Source organism: Podarcis erhardii (assembly GCF_964252035.2).
Source record: "Podarcis erhardii genome assembly, chromosome: 11".
In the NCBI taxonomy this organism is placed as follows: Eukaryota; Metazoa; Chordata; class Lepidosauria; order Squamata; family Lacertidae; genus Podarcis; species Podarcis erhardii.
This window is the reverse complement of record NC_138501.1, coordinates 16,759,759-16,775,616: the sequence shown is the minus strand read 5'-3', so window position 1 is coordinate 16,775,616 and position 15,858 is coordinate 16,759,759. Positions and strand designations below refer to the sequence as shown.

At 42.3% G+C, this 15,858-nt stretch overlaps 1 long non-coding RNA gene across 3 annotated transcripts in view; it reads right to left on the bottom strand.

Moving 5' to 3' along the window:
• The window catches only part of LOC309352226, a 36,436-nt gene extending 21,070 nt beyond the window's left edge, over positions 1 to 15,366 (bottom strand). The window contains exons 1-4 of one of the 3 annotated variants that reach the window (XR_014161161.1): positions 15,307 to 15,366; positions 13,317 to 13,556; positions 11,845 to 12,017; positions 11,677 to 11,760 (exon numbers count right to left, since the gene is read on the bottom strand). This is a non-coding gene — a long non-coding RNA (uncharacterized lncRNA). Of the gene's footprint in view, positions 1 to 11,676; positions 11,761 to 11,844; positions 12,018 to 13,316; positions 13,557 to 15,271 lie in introns of those variants that run through there. The other 2 variants (XR_014161160.1, XR_014161162.1) reach the window with 2 other exon arrangements.
• Positions 15,367 to 15,858: the final 492 nt, after the last annotated feature.

Sequence of the window (15,858 nt, the reverse complement as noted above, 5' to 3'; positions counted from 1 at the left end):
TCTACTCGTTCTGGTATGCTTTCGAACTGCTAGCTTGGCAGAAGCGGGGACAGAGCAACAGGAGCTCACCCCATCTCACGGATTTGAACTGCCGACCTTCTGATCGGCAAGCCCAAGAGGCTCAGTGGTTTAGACCACAGCACCACTCGCTCCAGGGCAGGATGGAGAGTCAGGGCAGTCCAAGGCAGAGGAAGGTGAGCAGAAAATGGCGGAAGGTGAAGGGACGGGTCAGGTGAGGGACAGGTCAGTAGATTCCATACCTTCCCCCAGACCACTGTCTCCTAGAACCAGGAGGGGCTATGGAAGCTGCTGTGTTTCTCTTGCCATAATGTGTTAATTATCTGTTAATTATCAGACATGTGCCTTCCTTATCTGGGATGGGCCACAACACCCTGCTTTTTATGAGTAAAGATCAGACTTTTGATCTTTGACGTGTAGAGGTTACAGCAAACATTTGGAAATCAGGGCAGGATGGGCACAGAATGGGGAAATGTGGTCCTGTTCTGCACTTACTGTACCCAGTTGGTATACTCATGTGTAATCATCTCACTGCATCTCTGCTCCTTTGGGACTGGAACAGGGTTATGGCCAAAAGCATATGGGAATGTTCAAAAGAGGACTGGCATCGAACATATCGTATATAGTGCTGGCAACAACAACATGCATAGCACTGCTACTTAATTATGTCTCAGTTATGCCAACAAACCACAATAAGCCATGGTTTGTGGTTGACTTATGAACGTTGGTTTGTTTCAGCTATGACCTGGTGCTTTGGGCAAACCTAGCATCCTTCCTTAACCGTGGTTTGTTTGGCCACATTCACCCCAGATCCTTCTTAAGCTACAAAGGCCACAAGGCAATAACAGCTGCACAGATCCAGCTCAAGACATTTTGCTGCCTTGGATAATGGACAAAATGGTGCCCTCCCTTAAGGCACACACAGAAGCCAATTGGATTGGTGGTTGAATCTTGCTCCAGTACTGGTGAAAGCATTGTCTGTTCCACTGCCTTTGAAGGCAGTGGGCTAGGTTAGTGGGGTATAGAGTAGGTCACATGGCACTTGTAGCTCTGGCCATTCCTCACAACCTCAGCATTTGCTGCCTGTTATGTACTGAGTTGAATAGGATCCAAACTGCAGCAGTCTGATTGGTCCTAGAACAATAGGATCCAAAATGCAGCAGTCTGATTGGTCCTAGAACAATAGGATTCAGAATGCAGCAGTCTGATTGGTCCTAGAACAATGCAGCAGTATGATTGGTCGGCAGGAACCACCCAATTATGCTCCAGATAGAAGTGAATCCACAACCTGATTGGCTTACAGTAGAATTCCGGAATTAGCCAATCATGTGCAGCTCATTGTGTAAATAATGTATATAAAGCAGATACTTTGAGGGGACTTTCACTCATTCCTCCTCACCACTATGAGCTGAATAAAGAGCATGAAATCACTTTGCGACTCTGAGTATATTTCACTGCCTGAGGCAGCTGCCTCCCTCTGCCTCATCATAAGGCTGGTCCTGTAGCTGATAATAAGCAAAGCTTTCTCAAAATAAGGTACAAGCTGTGCATAATATGTACATAATGCGGGCCAGTACAATGTCTTTGAAAATGTTAGGAATACGGAAAGCAAGAACTGTGTCTTGCAAAGAGTGGCCTTAGGCAGATTGGAACTAGCAGTGGTCCCTAGGAACCAGCCTGCTCTGTCAGTGTCCCGGGTCTCACAATATTCTCTCTTTCAAAGCTTCAGTCCTGCGAACTGTCAGCGAGAGGATTCTGAGCTCAATGTGCCGTCGCTTCTGTGTTCTTATTAATCTCAGCGCAGTAATGAAAAACGTCCGAGGCTCATTCTCATTCATGGTGGGCAGCTGTACAACAATTTGTTTCACAACCAAAAGTTGACAGAACAAATCCAAAACAACTCTGTGTACATGTTTACATGAGAGGCTATTGGCATCGACAGAGCATTTGAAGGTGTGCTGGAAGTCCCTTATGCTTTTTGTAACATTTTCAAATTCATTGCTGTCTTCAGGATGACAGGAAATTCAGGTCTGCCTCCCTCCTGGGAGATCTTTATTCACAGACAAGTCAAAAACCCTTGACAAAAGGCAACCAAGGGAACTTGTTGACCTTTTAGCTGCCTGTCTAACATCAGTGCAAGTATTGCTCTCTGATAAAATGAGAAATTCAATTTAAGGGGAAATTTAGCAGGCATTTGAGTAGGCTCTCATATTATTTTGCTTCTCTGCCTGTCTTTCAAAACAGAAAATAAATGTAAATAAATAGGACTGTGTGTCATCCATTCTCAGCCCTGGAGAGCAAAACAAGCAGAGCTACACTGAGTGGTAATTCCTTTGCTGCAACTTCCCACACCTGTTTATCTTCTATTCCATCCCACTCCTGGCTACCATTTTGTTTAAACAAGTCACACGTTCTTTTCTCACTAACATTACTTCTTTAATTTGTGTTAATGGCTTACAGTGAATTACAAAAACCACAAATTTAACCTGCAGAACACATTGTGGTGAAGGTATGTTCATTGCAGACCATTTTCTCATGCAAACATAGTAAGTTACACACCTTGAATGCATTCTAGCCAATTTGTTTTCAGGCTCTCTAGCTCGAGAGAACCTTTTCCAAATCAACATCTGTCAAAGAAGTCCTGCATGACTGCAAATAAGAAACCTATGCATTGCAGAAGTTTCTAGATAATGTTCATGCTGGGTGTTGTTCTCCTCAGCGGAGTCTGTAACTTGAAGCGTATGTAACCTGAAGCGTATGTAACCCGAGGTACCACTGTATTTTGTTTTAACAGTACAGTGGTAGCTCAGGTTACAGACGCTTTAGGTTACAGACTCCGCTAACCCAGAAATAATACCTTGGGTTAAGAATTTTGCTTCAGGATGAGAACAGAAATCGCGCAGCGGCAGCGCAGCGGCAGTGGAAGGCCCCATTAGCTAAAGTGGTGCTTCAGGTTAAGAACAGTTTCAGGTTAAGAACGGACCTCTGGAACGAATTAAGTTCTTAACCCGAGGTACCACTGCATCTCTACCATCTCTACCAACGCTTTTAAAATGGCTCGGGACCACACATTGCGTTCTGTGTGGTTTTATGGACAAATGGCCATTGAACGTACAACAAAATGGCTGCCCCTTAGAATATCACAACTTTCAGAAAACATGCATCCGTGTGAGGTGATCAATTTACAGTGTAATGTTGCAGTAAATGCCTATAGATGGTGCTCATAAATGCCTATAGGGTGAACACACAATATTGCCAAGTTTAAATTCTAGCGTCTTACACCAAATGACATCAGTTACTTACAATCTCCTCCTTCGCTCTCCTTGTGAAGGGTTTGGCCTATCTGCTTATGATAGCTTCCCTGGCAAACTTGAAAGAAATATATCTATTTGGATTAAAAGGGAAAGTTCCTGAGGTAAATGTAAATGATTGCTGCTATCAGTGTTATATTTATTGATTTCTCTGGAACTTATAACGAAGAGAGACAGCTCTCGTCAAAACAGGTGCATCTTATGATATTTCTCTGGCTTTGGAATGATTCATTGGGTGGATGAGGTACCAAAAGGAAAAGCAACACAAATAATTCTACATGGAAGAGAAAAATAGCAAATAGGGTGGGGCGCAGAAAGATACACTGGGCATATCAGCAAGTAAATTCCTTTCACTGACTTGTACAAAGGAAAGTTTTTTGTGGGAGGCGTCCCCACTTGAAAACGTTGACATCATACTGAAACATGAGGGAGGGGGTTAAAATAACGATTTAGCTTTTTCTTCCCAACCGCAGTAGTAGTATCTTTATTTCAGAAACCCCAAAGAGATTGGCAATGGGATATAATGGGATTATAAATATTCTCAGTGCCGTGCTCTGTTAGAATATTCTGCCAACTAGAGCCATCAACTTGGAGCAAATCAGTGGCAATCATTCTATTCTATAAATCTTATACTGTTTGGCACTGAAATCTATATAAGTGCTTCAACTGATAGTGGGGGGGGGGGAATCTGTGCACAAACGCTTTGAACCAGCCAGGCACTTTGCATTAGTATACAGTTGCCTTAAATTCTGTGAAAGAAAAATCAAAATTATACAGCCAAGATCTAATGTTTGTTATAGGAGTATTAGGCAAATAATAATAATCTTAATTTATGCAGTCATGGTTGTCGATATTTCATTATTGGAAGGAGTACGTTGGTATAGTTTATCGTTTCCTTTAGCTGCCATACACACAAAATCAAACTCCATCCATGTTCTCCAGTTTATGCTTTAGGCTACAGCTTTATAATCTATAATCTACTACAGTAGGCAATCATTCTGAAAGGTGAGACATAGCTTAATGCTCCCTGCAGCTCATCCTTTCACTCTTTATACGGTTCAGTAATTTTAGATGTTACAGCTAATGTCCAAAATCTGGTGAATATTGACCATCTTCCCAGCTGAATTTCACAAGGACCTGAGAGCTCAGCAATACACTAGTGAATGTTGACAGTCATCCAAATGGGATTGTCAGCACTCATTGGTGTAAGACACCCCAACCAGGAAATATATGTATTTGGACACCCTTGAAATTCATCTGTTTTTATTGTGTACGCAGGTTTATAGGTTAGTAGTAAGCCACATGTTTTGCATGGGGGAAACTATTTCCCTGCCCCCATATCACCCCAAAATCTCGTGGGCTGCTGCCAGTCAGTGTAGACTAGGGCTCAGCAATATATCAATATATCATCCAAAATCGGTTTGAAGTCTACCGGTATATCGTGATATTGGTTTCATAGTTTTTGACCTGGCAATGTATCGCGAATCATGATAGGGCTGGGAGATATATTGTCCAAAACTGACTTCAAGTCCATCTCATTATATTGGTTTCATCATTTCTGACCTGGCAATATATTGCAAATCATAAAATGTGTGTGTGTGTGTGTGTGTGTGTGTGTGTGCGCGCTATGCAAAAATCACAATGTGGGAAAAACCATGAAGCCAGTCAATGCCTCTGCATAATTCCATCCTTATTTTAGACACTGTGATATCTCAGTATATTGTGATGTTTAGCTGGTGATGTTGAAAACCAGCTATTGCCCAGCCCTAGTGTAGACCAGGGGATCTTTTCCCTCCGATTGAGGATCACATTCCAGACCATGTGTTGAGAACAGCATGCTGGGTGCTGAGCAAGCTGGCTCCAGCAGCAGCAGATGCCACCTTTTCTTTCTCTGATTTCCTTTATGTCACCCCATTTTCATTATGTCTCTTTCTGACACCTCCTTCTCTCTCCCTACCCAGCAGGGACAGATTGTATGGATCTCTGGGAAGAGCAATCGCTTCCAGAACACCTTTGAGATTCTTCATTTGCTCACCCCAATGTCTGCAACACTGGGCTAGATGTACCAATGGCCTGATTAGGTATAAGGCAGCTTCCTGTGTTCTTAAATATGCACACATTCCACTTGAAATATTTGATTAACTGTGACTTCAATGTACTAAATATGTGGCTTGGAGGAAGATTGCTTTGTTTTAGTGAACTGCGGAGAGCTGTGTCTAGGAATACACACACACACACACACACACACATTGCAACACACAAACATTCTCTCTCTCTTTTGCTCTTTCTCCTTTACATGAAAACCTCTCTCTTTGAGATGAAATCATTGGAAAGTTCCCTGAGCTGAAGTGAACATCCTCAGGAGACCATGCAAGAGACCTAGACTTGCAGCGCGCTATTGATCAGAGAGATGAACAAGCTCCAGTAACAAATCCTACGGAAAGCTCACCACTTTTTCTGAAGACCTTTTCAAACCCCACTCTAATCACTGGGTAGAAAGCAGTAAATTAAAGCAGCAGGTTCAAGCTTTGGAAAGCTTTAACAGGCAGGGTGCAGCAGGAAAACACACAGGAGGTTGAGTTATTGTATTTTGTAACCTTCCACGTTTCCCTGCAAGCCATAAATTATGGAGGTGAACGTAAATAAGAATTAAATATCAGAAGTGTCTTTCTTCTTCTGTCCTTTTGATTATACCACTATTTTATTTATGGCTCCCATAAGAAAACCAAACTTCCATTATGTGCTATTTCTTCTGTAAATTGTTAAAAGAATCACAAAAATGAAATACTTCACAGCAGGTTTTTCCTCTATTGCTGTTTTGCCCGCAATACTGCTTCTCCCTCCCCTTTTTGGAAGCTTGTAATTTTCCCCCTCTGATGATAGAGAGGACAATATCTTATTATAGTTTACCTTGCTGTCAAAAAGCATGCTGCTGTCCTCTTAAAAATCAAAAGTCAAAGCTGCAATCTCTAGGCTGAGGCATTTGACTACAGCTGGAACATAATAAAATGTTCTTGTTCCTCCAGGAACTCAAAGAAACAGTTTCAGAGCCTCAGTACATAGTACATTACCTTTTAAAAGAGGGTTTTTTGGGGGAGTGACACTGACTGCTTTCGGTTGACCAGAGAAATAATAAAGTCTACCATCATGTGTATAATGCTTATATGCCTGAATTTATTCTGATGAAATTGCTATAAGGGTCCATCCGGACCTCAGTCACTTTGGAAAAGGAAACAAGGATGCTGGCTCCCCACTCTGATTTTACTGCGAAGCGGGGAGCCTCAATGGAGGCTGGCAAGGGATTTGAACAGCTGCCTGGGGAGGCTGACTAGGCAGTGACAGTGATGGGAAAGCAGCCTGAGCAGGAGAGTGCAGTTTTGTTTCCTAGAACCAGGCGTCACCATCACAGATGGAAGATGACCCACATGTGTTTGCAATCTTGATATTCTCACAAGGGGAGAGAATCTCTTGAGTAAACATGATGTCTTTAAAAACATGGCCGGAGGGTGGGAGAACTTGTTGGGACATGTTCGTGACTTCGTGACTCTGTCCAGTTCTGAACCTCATGCCCTGCTCCTGAATCGTGACCCCTGAGCACTGTGTTTGCTGCTGAGCCTCTACTCTGTACTATTACTTGTCTGAATAAAGATCTTTCTTGCTTCCAAGCAAGAACCTCTATCTGTGTGTGTTTGGTGGAAGAGTATACAGTCGTACCTTGGTCGTCGAACACCTTGCGACTCAAACATTTTGGCTCCCAAATGCCGCAAACCCGGAAATCAGTGTTCTAGTTTGCAAAGGTTCTTTGGAACCCAAATGTCTGACGCTGTTTCTGCGGCTTCCGATTGAGTGCAGGAAGCTTCTGCAGCCAATCAGAAGCCATGTCTTGGTTTTCAAACATTTTCAGAAGATGAACGGACTTCCGGAATGGATTCTATTCAAGAACCAAGGTACAACTGTAATTGATGGGTAGTGCTGCACTAAAGGATCACTTTCTTACAAGTTCAGAAAGAACATGGAGCAGCACTTGTAAATGATTATTTATTTCACTTGTGAATTGCTTCCTATGAAGCATCTCAAAGATAATATAGTACCAAAAAATTAAGCACAGTTCTCAACAATCTCTCTTTCCTCTTCTGATATTATCAGATAACTGTGTCTGCCCTTGAAGCATATAGGCTGTGCCTTTCAACTTTTTGCAGTTGTTCCGGGCTTCTCTTTCTAATTACCAGATCCCTGCCTCCACCTGATTCCCAACACAGTGGCTAGGAATGTTGACCCTCATCTGCCCCAGTTTTTAAGAACCATCAGTGCTAAGCCACATCCTGTAACTTGCAGATAACTTTTACAGACATCAAATTCCTTCCAGTAGCACCTTAAAGACCAACTAAGTCAGTTCTTGGTATGAGCTTTCGTGTGCATGCACACTTCTTCAGATACACACGAAAGCTCATACCAAGAACTGACTTAGTTGGTCTTTAAGGTGCTACTGGAAGGAATTTGTTTTGTTTTGACTATGGCAGACCAACACGGCTACCTATCTGTAACTTTTACAGACATCAACAGCTATCATGCAGTACAAGGGGGGGGGTATATTTCTGCCCATTAAAAAATGCCAATGAGAAGACCATTTCTGACATAAGCACATTTTGTTTTTTTAAAATTCAATTTTTATTGATGCTCCTTTTATTAGGGGGGAAAAATCTGCAAAGCCTATCAGCATTTGTTGAAATTTTGTAATAAGCTGTTGTTAGTTGCTTTTCTGCTGGAAAGTGATTTGTACTTTCATTATTACAAAATTTCAGTAAATGCTGATAGACTTTGTAGATTAAAATAAAATGAGCATCCATGAAAACTGTGTGTATTTTTTTAACTAAATGTGCTTATGTCAGAAATGCTCTTTTCATTGGCTTTTTAATGGGCAGAAATATATCAGTTTTTTCCCCATTGTACTGCATGATAGCTGTTGATGTGTGTGTAAGTTATCTGCTTTTGTTATTAAATCTGTAGGTGCAATGTTTTGGGGGCAGCAGGTCAGAATGGAAAGGGAAAAGCTAAATTTCTGTTCTCTGGTCAAAAATTTCAAATAATATTATCTCCTGGCATCTAAGTCAAGTGTGGCAAGTCAACATACTTTTTTTCAAGAGTGAACTGCGATCAGAAAGTGAGTGTTAAGTAATGCCCGTGTTTTCATTTTTGCCATCACTTTGAGTTTGGTATTAAATATTACTTGTTCAGATGTCACATATTGATACAGAGTATATATGTCAGCATTTGGACAGGAACTAATTGGATTCATATCTCTGATATGTTTTCAAATTGCTGGGTCACATCTGGGTCTCCTGCTATAAATTCTTCACCACTGGTCTAAGTAAAAGGAATGTGACAGATTTAATACCTGGAATAAGTTATTAACTGCAAGAATGCATAAAACAGCATACTGTTGAAAACGGAGAAGTCTGTGTTGCCTCATTTTTAATTATAGGAAGAATTTCTTTGAGGATATTAGTGCTTGGATCAAGCAATGGTGGATTGAAAGCCAAGTAAAGAATGGTGAATTATATGAACTCACAGCATTTTGTTTTGGGTTATACTTTTACCATTTAAACACAACACTAAGGTGGAAGGTACTCGCACAATGTTCAAAGGAGAATAAAAATCAGGAACAATCTACTTAAATATTCCATTAGGCAAAGGGAAGAAATATCTATTGGAGGTTTAAACATTCTAGAAACATTTGAACTTCACATCAGCACCAGTGTCCTCAACAGAATGAAATCACGCTTAAATCCCATTTAATTCTGGGTTGGACTGTTTTTCCTGCGTTCTGTATAGATTTTGTGTTGACTGTATTTATGGCCTTGCTTTCTTTTCTGGTGAAATTTATGGGGGTGCTTCTCATCTATAAAGCACTCAATGACTCAGGTGCCGGAGGTGCAATTTAAGGATGCCCTCCCTACAATTTGAATCACGTACGATTGTTCTTCAGGGGAACCTCAATTTCTGGCCAGTTCATTATTTGTATGCACTGAACAACTATTGTTTAAAAATGCTTAAAGCTGAAATCCTAAGTGCACACTTACCTGGGAAGAAGTCCACTGAAGTCTGTGGGACTTACTTTTCAGCAGATATACCGAGGATTAAAGCTGGTGTCAAGGTTGGATGGCCAGGCATCTGCTAAGATCTCAGACTCATTGTGGGATGGCATCTTGTCCAAAAACTGAAAGTGATAAAAAACAACAGAATTTTAAAAATATTTTAAACAAATCCAGTACAGATGCAGACTGGGAAAGATCTCAACTTAAAAGGCTTGTTGAATGAAAGGGATATGCCATTGGTATTTAACCCCTAGTAAGTTAGCAAACTCCTGCCAACTTAGCAGTTCAAAAGCACGTTAAAGTGCAAGTAGATAAATAGGTACCACTCCGGGGGGGAGGTAAATGGCATTTCCGTGCGCTGCTCTGGTTCGCCAGAAGCGGCTTAGTCATGCTGGCCACATGAGCTGTACGCCAGCTCCCTCGGCCAATATAGCGAGATGAGCACCGCAACCCCAGAGTCGGCCACGACTGGACCTAATGGTCAGGGGTCCCTTTACCCTTACCTTTAAGTTAGCAAAAATGTATAAGACGGGTACAAATATCTGTTGGAAATGTAAAGAAAAAGAAGGCACCTTTTATCATATGTGGTGGACATGTAAGGTAATAAAAGCATTCTGGGAAATGATACATAATGAACTGAAAAAAAGGTTTAAAATAACTTTTATAAAAAAACCCAGAGGCTTTTCTATTAGGAATTGTAGTTGCTGATATTCCAAGGGGGCAGAAAAGACTTTTTATGTATGCGACGACAGCTGTACAGATGTCGTTATCCCAGAGATGGAAAGAAGACAAAGTCCCTACCAGAGAAGAATTAAGTTGATGGACTATGCCGAAATGGCAAAATTGACCGGAAAGATCAAGAACTAGGAAGACCAAAACTTTAATAAGGAATGGGGCAAATTTATAATTTACCTTGAAGACCGCTGTAAGAAGTTGAAAACGTTAGCAGGGTTGCAATAACACTTGTAATGTAATGAGAACTATGGATACAATGGAGTTATAAAAACTTGAATTATTAAAAAAAGATGCAGTAGAAAAGGTTTAACAACAGAACCCACAGAGGGGAAAGTGGGAAGTCCAGAGATTCATGGGAATCTTATAACTTTGGATGTGTTGTGGTATGATTATAAATTCAAATATGTAAAACCAAATAATTTTTTAAAATAAAAAACTTGTTGAAAGAGGAAGGTCTTTAGACAGCGCTGAACTATATAATGCCATCTATACAGGAAGCTAATTTGGCTGAAACTCAGAGCAGAACAGAGCATATGTTGTTGTTGTGGTGGTGGTGGTGGTTGTGATCCTATGGCACCATTTCATAGTTGAGCCACAGCACAAGATCGATTGGTGTGATCATATCAGTCGGCATGAACATATCCATAAAATGCAGGTGATTAAGGCTTCTCATTCCCCCCTTTTAAAATAATAAAAACAAATCACTTTTGGGCTGAGAGCTTTTAACTTTGGGGATTTCTACTTGACTATGGTGATTAGCTATTTTTATAGCTGATAAACCTGTGGTGCTTTTCAACAGTGATGTTCTTTCTGACACTTAACAGAAACAACTGTTAAACCAAAGATAAAAAGGTCAGGACAAGAGCACAGTAATTATAGTTCCAATGAAAACAGTAATTTGCAGTTTTAGACCCAAAGCAGCAACTTGGGGGGGGGGGGAGTTGAGATCTGTTGGCCCACAAAATGCATATTGTTAATAAACAGGTAAATGTTCCTGTTACAGAAGTTTTAGAGGAGCTTTGAAATGTACCCAAAATAATGATACAGAATGTGTGAGTAAGGCATACATTCCCTTGCTTTGCTTCTTGCAAGGAAAGGCAAACAATTTCAAACAAAAATTTTTCCCTACAATGGAAGGATGCATATTTGGCCCCTGGGAAGATGTCACCTGACTTCCTGCTTCACATGAAACCAGAAGAGGTACATTTAATGGTGAAATTCTCTGTCACCATTAAATGGAAACACACCAGAGTCACCCCAAATAATTAAGACCCAGCTTCCTCCAAACAAAAAAGATCGATGTTAAGCTATAAAAGGGTTGGTTAAACACTTAATGTTGTCTAGACTACCACCTTTGGTTTGCGTTTGGGAGGTTGAATTTGAAAGGTTGTGTTTTTCAAAACTGTAGGGAATAAAGTATTACTAGCAAACAAAAAGCAGAGTAGAAAATGTGCGCTAAGCTCACTAACTATGAATGGAAAGCCTAAATTTTAATCTTTAAAATAGCATAGCTTTGAGGCAGATTGAATCTGGGTTTCTTTTCATATCCATTTGATGTATTGGAGGTGATTTTCATGATGTCATTCTGAAAGCTAAATAAACTGTGTAGAAAGTTAACAAGCTGTGGTGGCAAGCAGTCTGTGTGGGATTATAGACGAGCTAATTTGATCAATTACTTTTCTTACCAGAAGTCTGTGGATGAGACAGAAGCCAGGGTATCCACTTTGGCAGATGAAGAATCAGCAGAGTCAACACATACCAAGAAGGTAATGAACGGTCTTTCAAACTTCATTTTTCACCCAGGGAGGAGAAGACAAGTCATCCGAGTTATGGTTGCTCAGAACAGCCGGAAAGATAACTATAAATAAATAAATAGACGAGTGCTAATCGTTGAAGAACCAAGAGAAATCATCAAGTTTATCCCCATTCTCCTCTCTTCATACTGTGCCGAAATTTCATTACGGTGTCAAACACGCTCAAAATTTTAAAATCCCAAACAACTTCTTCCTTTGTAATTTAAATAGAGAAAATGCCATTTTAATTGCCACCAATGCCTCCTCTACAGCAGCCTCTTGGCCAGGCATCCCCAAACTCGGCCCTTCAGATGTTTTGGGACTACAATTCCTATCATCCCTGACCACTGGTCCTGTTAGCTAGGGATGATGGGAGTTGTAGTCTCAAAACATCTGGAAGGCCGAGTTTTGGGGTGCCTGCTCTTGACAAATAAGAGGCATTGCTGGTCTCCCCCACCCCACCCTTGTTTCCTATGTAGATCACTAATCCCTTCTTCCCTGGCCAGGGGTGTCGCCATTTTATAGTTCGACTCCGGGACCAAAATATCCTGATCCCAGAGACTGACATTCAGAGGTAGCTGCCTCTGATCCTGAGAGTAGAATACAGTACAGCCATCCTGACTCATGGCCATTCCTTTGAATTTGGGCTGGTTAGGATGCTCTCTAAAAGGTAAAGGACCCCTGACCATTAGGTCCAATCGTGGCCAACTCTGGGGTTGCGGCGCTCATCTTGCTTTATTGGCCGAGGGAGCCAGCGTACAGCTTCCGGGTCATGTGGCCAGCATGATTAAGCCACTTCTGGCGAACCAGAGCAGCACACAGAAACGCTGTTTACCTTCCTGCCGGAGCGGTACCTATTTATCTACTTGCACTTTGACATGCATTCGAACTACTAGGTTGGCAGGAGCAGGGACCGAGCAGCGGGAGCTCACCCTGTCACGGGGATTCGAACCACCGACCTTCTGATCGACAAGTCCTAGGCTCTGTGGTTTAACCCACAGCGCCACCCGCGTCCCTCTAGGATGCTTTCTAGGCTGGGTCAAATACTGGGATAGGGTGAATTTTGGTACCTTTATATTACCCTGGATCTAGCAAAATGTTAGCTTGGTCTGGCCCAAAGTCCTTTAAGGGCTGGCAGATGATAAGTCATAGAATCACAGAGTTGAAAGGAAGCCTGAGCATCTTCTAATTCAACCCCTGGAATGCAGGAATAATGCAACTATCCAATATGGGGATCGAACCTGCAACCTTGGTGTCGTCAGCACCACACTCTAACCAATTGACCTATCAACATATGTTCAAAGCAGAGAGATTCTTAAATGAGCCAACCATTCTAACATTCAAAGTTCAGGCCAATCTCATACCCAAATTCTTTAGCCAGAGATTGGGGGGGGGAGGGCGTTCTTGAATTAACATCACGCCCAGGTGGTGACCTAGAAGAATTTTAACTTCGACAAAAGCAAGCCTCAGTTGCCTCATGCAGGTTTCATAGCTTTTTGCCCCCGGTTGCCATCATATCGTGCCATTTCTGAAGGGAGTTTTGTTCTGTACGGCAAATCCTTCACTTCAGCAACCACATTGATTGGTGTTGCATAGGTTTTAATCTGCATTTTGAGAAATAAAGGTGGTCTTGTTAGACACCCTATTATTCTTCCTTTCTTCGTTCACATCACCTGCTGTTGCTTTGGCAAGGCGAAATGTAACTCAAATAAGTGCCTTTTCATGCCTTCAGCCTTCAGCAAGAAGGCTGCCCACACGGCGTTCCTCACCATAGGTGGCCATCAGGTATGCAGCAGAGCTTATTAAGATACTGCTGAGTTTATCCCCTGTTGTCAGAACAAGGAACAGCTCAGCATCAGAATCAGCCCCTCAGTAATGAGCCATTTCTGGGTTGTCACAGACTTTGAAGCATTGAATTCTAACTTGAAGCTATTCACCACAGGCAGGCAGGCAGGCAGAAGCTTTCTGCCAGGACTTCTCATAACATCCATCGTGTGGATTCTTTCATAAAGGGTTTTAATTGTATCAGCACCATCTACCTGCATGGAAAAGGGGCGATAATGGTGTCAGCTTCTCCTTGACAGGGAAGAGAAAATTCAATAAATACAGATACCATTTTCAGAATTCACCAGATGGTGCTACTGTGGATAGCCTTTTTGGTGAGGAGGGGGTTTCCTCCTGAATATAATAACTGAAGAAATGCTAATAGTCAGCTGTAGCTGACGATGATGCTTATTATTATTATTTAAAAGGATAAGTATCAGAATGGTGAAGTTCCTACTATTGCATCCTGTGCCATGCCCTTAGTGGAATCTCCTCAAACAATTGTCACGGAATTGGCTCATTCTTCCCTGCGCATTCCATGTGAGGGCTTCAGGAGTGTGCAGGACTTGCACTTTAAGGTATACTTAGACTCGCATTTGTGTCAACTAACGCCTACTTGTGACCCTAGTGACTAAAATAGTAATCGTGCTGCAGTCCTGAGCTGCTTTCCAAGGAAGTAGTTCAGTTAACGCAAGTATTTCTGGCTGTGCAGAAGAATGTCACCTCCCTCTCGCAGGGGCGCCGACTTATAAAAAATATTTGGGGGGCGGGGGCCCATACCGACTTATAAAAAATATTGGGGGGGCCCAAGACCTCCAAACCGCTGCTGCTGGGGGAACGAAAGGGGCGAGCCCCGGGCTGCCCCGACCTTAAGTGAACCTCTGAGGGCCCGCCCTTTGCGGCAGCCGATTGGCTGCCGCCGTGGGCAGTGAATATTAATGAGCTAGGGGGAATCCCCGCTTCTCGCGGGGCTGACGCCAGCCCCGCAAGATTGTTGATGGGTCGAGAGCCCGCAACCCCACCCCCTCTCTAGATCGGGAGTGGCTTTGTTTTAACTCATTACTGAATGTATTTTAAAAGGTAACTATCGTCAAACAAGGAAAATAAAAAATACCAACATAATTTTGTGATTTTACAAAGCATAATATAACTAATAATTTTCTTAAATTATTGGGGGGGCAGAGCCCCCCCAAACGAATTTTTGAGGGGGCTCGGGCCCCCTCAGGCCCCATGGAGTCGGCGCCTATGCCCTCTCCTCTCCCCACACTGCCTCTCCCCTAAATTCTTTTCTAGATTTTCTCTCAACAGTGAGGTGGACACATGGGGAGAGTAGAGGAAGTTCTGTTGCACAAATGGAAATCCTTGCACTGATGGAACCACGGGCACACTCTCTATGGGGCTGGCCACCCCCCAAATGTTTGGGAACAGGGCTAAGCCCCCTCAGTCTTGAGGGCCTGGGCCTCCCTGCAGTGGCCAAGGATGTTGTTGGGCCTACCTATGATGGTTATTCTACATATAGAGTTAGTCTACCTTTAGAGGTGTCTACCTATGATGGTGGCAGGCCTGCTCCTGATGTGCGTGACATCATGCATGTTGCATTTGTGATGTCACGCTCACACAATGAGATGAGACAAGCCTCCACAATGTTGCACGGAATCTAGCCATATAACTAGCCCTGGTCTGAAGAGCTCAATTGCTTGGGTTTTCTTCACTTGAACTCACTTGCTCAGTGAATCAATCAGCCATTTCATCAGAGCGGCACTAGTTAGGTTCTAGTTCAACCACAGTCCTATACTCACTTCCTGGGAATAAGCCCCCTGGTCCCTTCCACCTCTACAACTGATTCTATGATTCTTCGAACTTAATGAGGTTTATAGCCACACCAAACACTTAAAGCACGATTATACCACTTTAACAACTGTAGTTTGTTAACTACAGTTCCCGGGATTCTTTGGGGTAAGTTATGTATGTTAAAGAGGCATAAGAGTGCTTTAAATGTGTTGTGTGGGTCTGAGTTGAGCAGATATGTATAAGATGTCACCGCTATTATCAAAATTAAGACAAGACAGTGACTGCCTCCTT